Source organism: Myotis yumanensis, unplaced genomic scaffold (assembly GCF_028538775.1).
Source record: "Myotis yumanensis isolate MYYU_CA2020_CCGP unplaced genomic scaffold, mMyoYum1.0.hap1 SCAF_17, whole genome shotgun sequence".
Lineage (NCBI taxonomy): Eukaryota > Metazoa > Chordata > Mammalia > Chiroptera > Vespertilionidae > Myotis > Myotis yumanensis.
Window position 1 is genome coordinate 30823943 of NW_027223768.1, and position 3879 is coordinate 30827821.

General features: G+C 54.7%; 1 long non-coding RNA gene across 1 annotated transcript; it reads right to left on the bottom strand.

The window, feature by feature from the left end:
* Positions 1-645: 645 nt before the first annotated feature.
* On the bottom strand, positions 646-3677 carry LOC138996049 (uncharacterized). The gene is made up of 3 exons (XR_011468721.1): positions 3256-3677; positions 2362-2468; positions 646-875 (listed from the first exon to the last, which is right to left on the bottom strand). It is a non-coding gene; the product is annotated as an uncharacterized lncRNA (long non-coding RNA).
* Positions 3678-3879: the final 202 nt, after the last annotated feature.

Below are 3879 nucleotides of genomic sequence, written 5' to 3' on the forward strand. Positions count from 1 at the left end.
AATCACACAGGCTTGTAAAGCCACGGAAATCAGTGTCAAATCCATCAAAGCAAATCACAGGCCCTGACAGCTGAGGCGTATTATTTGTGTTTTTCCTCCCAGATTTCTACCGAGCCTGGTGTGTTCAGCATGTATCGTGGGGAGACGAGACCCATATAAAGGCAATTACAATTGATAAAGGATTAATGTTGGATCTGGCATTTTTTTTTTTGTGCGTGTCAAATATGTTCAAGCATGTTAATCTTTGCAGAATTGACACCCACTCCCTCCGAGATACATCTTGTACAGCGTCTGAAATATCTGCCACCTGCCTTCGCTTAGGTCTTATTTACATTTACTTTATTACGATGTAAGTGGGTTTAAACACATCTTACGGGGGGTTTTCTACCTCATTCTGCAGGTCCTGCTGGCACCGCGGGCGGGGAGGCTGGGGCAGCGGGGCTCCTTGCTGATTGCAAGTCAGGTTTCAGCCACCTGCCTGGAAGCCCAAGGACAGACGGGGCTGATAGACTGTTCCCCCTCAGGCCTCCCTTTTAACCCAAAGGGGAGGTGACTTCGGTCAGGGAGTCAGCATCCAACAGCATGAAGCACAGACGCAGCTTTCCAGCAGACGGACAACTTTTTAATGTTTGTAAGTTACAGAAAACACGCATTCCCGTTGCAGGCATTTAGAAGGCGGTTCCTATCTGTGGTGCTGTTCCCAATCCGCCTACACCCGTCCCCTCTGCAGAAGACTCTCGCTCCAGGGTCTCCTCCTCTATCCCATCTCTCCCTGGGGTTCCGTTTTCTAAGTCAGAGCTCCCCCGCTGCCACTGTTGGGGCTGCTGCGGCTGTGGCGTCAGCTCCATGCCTCCTGAACTTCACTCCACTGAAATCTGGTTGGGTATGAAACAGACTCCGGTGGAATGAAGGACAAGAGAAACACATGGATCGTCTGGGGGTCTTTTTCTCAGGGTTACTGCCTGGTCGCAGGCCTTCGGGATCTTGGAATCGCAGATGTGGGAGATGTGGGGGACCTGGATACACTGCCCTCCCAGGATCACTGCCTTCCATGGGCTGTAGAGAGCAGGCTCGCCAAGCCACCCTGTGTCTGCAGCACCTGCGGACAGTGCTGAGTGCGGGCTGGGCTGTGGGCCTGGCATCTGCTGTTTCTCACCCCCGAGGCAGCCATGCAGGCATATCCAGGGGGAACTTCTCTGTCTCCCTTGTTGGGGAGCTGGCCACCTCCCTCCTTTGTCTGTGTCCCCCTGTGTGTGATGTGACTGAGCTCGGTGTGGCAGTCAGGTGTTCTGAAGTTACTTTAGAAAAACCCATCACCTATGGAGCTGCTCACCAAGGTGAGGGGATGCAGGGACGGGGCCTCCTCTCCAGAATGCACTGTCCAGTGAGCGTGGACAGCACTTGGCAGGCCCATCTGCCAGCGGGCAATCAGGAGGAGGGGCTGAGGAGCTCGGGAGGGACCAGGACCCCGGCTGGGCTGGGGGTGCGGGCCAGAGGAGGGTGAGACTCCCGGGTCTCGCTGCTGGATGTAGACTTACCCAGGACATCTGCTTTCTGGTGGCCCCACATCCTTTTCTAAGTCTCTTTGGAAATGGCACAACCTCACCTTTTGGAGGCATAGGGTTGGGGGCTGTGGGGAGGGAGGAGATGGCCCGGCTCTCAGAGACTGAATTAACTAGGGCTCTGAGGCCTGCCCAACCTCGGAAGAGAAGTGCCCACGAACCGGTGGCTGTGCGGCTGCTGCCGGGCCTCTTCCTTGCTGTGTTCAGACATGCCCGTGGCTCAGTGCAAACCCCATAAAAGGCTGTTCTCAGCACCAACATACACACTGGGTAGTTAGGGCAGATCCGCCCTGTTGTTTGGAATACTTTCTTCCTGGGGCTTGTTCTGACCCGATGCTGGGAGGCAGCAGCTTAGAACGTGGCTCCTCCCCTGACATCCAGCCTCCCCAGCCCCGGGCATCGGGCCTCTGAAAAAGACTCCTCAGCAAGGGCTGGGGGTCCTAGCCATGGCCGAGGAAGAGCCCCGCTGTCCGTGGGTACTGAGAGGAAGAAGGCTGGCCCATCCTCCTCCACTCGGCCTTCCTCATGAATCCTCAGTTCAGTCATGAGAGAAACGTGGCCTGCTTGTGAATGGTCCACACCACATCGTCCTGCCATGCCTTTGGCCTATGTTAGAGACCTCCCTCCCGTTTGGCTCTGATAAACAATGGCAGGGGAGGGTGGGAGGAAAGAGTTCTGGGATGGGAGGATTCTTTGCATTCTCTTTGGATTTTAGCCCAACTTGGAAGCCAAGGGGCCAGTGAGCCTCCCTGCAGACCCTCCTTACCCCACTCTCATCCTCCCACCATGAATGGCCCACCAGATTCTTCAGGTCCTCGGTGAGTGTGTGCGGAGCGCCTCGCCTTCACATGGGGTCCTTGGCCTGCAGGATGGGTACTCCGGAGGCCCCGTGTCTGTAGAAGCACGCTGTGAAAGACAATGCAGACAATAGGCAGCACTCGTGTTATTTAGAGACCCCAGACAAAGCAGGCCCTTTCCTAGCGCCCTCCCCTCACCCTGCAGACCTTCAGTGACTACAGACAGAGCTGTATCAGGGGCCTTGAGCACTCTGGACCCCTCGCCCGGAGTTCAAGATTCTTCTGTCCACCATGCCTTTGCCAACGTGATGCCCCAATGACCTCTCCTTGGCCACTTACTGAGGAGGGTTTGGGCACAAGAAGCAAACCAGGCAAGTGTTTGACTCATAGAGTAAGTTCATTCAGTGACTGTTTTCCTGCCCTCAGCTGCCCTCGGGACTTGCCTCAAATGGCTTCCTAATAAAACCAACTTGGACGGAGAAGCAAAGAAGGGAACCAAGTCCTTGATTTCCTGTTAGCACCGCACCTTCCAGCCCAGGACTGAAAAGCCCGCCCACCCCCAGCTCCTCGGGTTGTGTCAATCTCCAGGAATCAGACAGAGCTGCAGTGCTGGTGCCTAACTGCTCAGCACCCCCGTTCCTCGCCAGCTCCTAATACGGGTGAGCTTTATTGCCTGGGATCAGTGGAAATCCCCAAGACAACCCCGAGCGAGCTGGAGGTTTGGTTAGAACAGCAGGGTCAGCCACGTTCGCCTTGGAGAAGGTGGTGATTCACTTCCAGTGAATGTGGCCTTTTCCACCGTCCATCCTCCGCTCTTCCTGCCCAGTGATTCTGGGGAGGCTGCCTCTCAGCGTTATTTTCCCAAAGCCCCGCAGATCCAGAGATTTCGGACTCACCTGTAGGTATGAGTGTCTGCACCTTCAACAACACAGCAGGGCCTATTATGAGCTTGACTCGAAACCATCAATAGAGTTTTCAAAAGATAACTCAAGCAAAGGGGAGGCTGCAGGCTCACGCACATGAGAGAAAGAAAAGGAATTCCAAGTCTTGGAATGTTCTTCCACTCCTAAGGTTTGAGGACAGGAAATGAGAAAGGAGAACTACTTACTGTATAAAGTGTCCAGTGCTGCAGGCCCGTGCAGAACAGAAATGGCTCCTGAGGGAAAGGTAGGGGTGGGTCCCAAAGCCATTCTCCCTTCAGTGAGAAGGCATACGAGAGCAGAGGAAAGTGAGTTGGAGTGGAGGGGCCAAAGGTAGCTGGAAAAAGACAGTTTGGAATATGGTTGGGGTTCTGTTGAAGTTTTGGAATAGAAGTTGGTAACAGACAATGAAAGAGAGAGAAACTGGTTTTTCCAAGGCGAGGGAGAAGAAGCACTCAGCCCCTTTCAAGGAGGTGGCACTAGTTTCACTCTTTATTTATGCACCTCGCAGCAAAGCTTCGGGTTACCTGCTGGGCCCAACCAATGGAGAGAGGGCCCGGGCTGCTGGCCCCGCCTCTCAGGACCCACACCCCAGGAGGC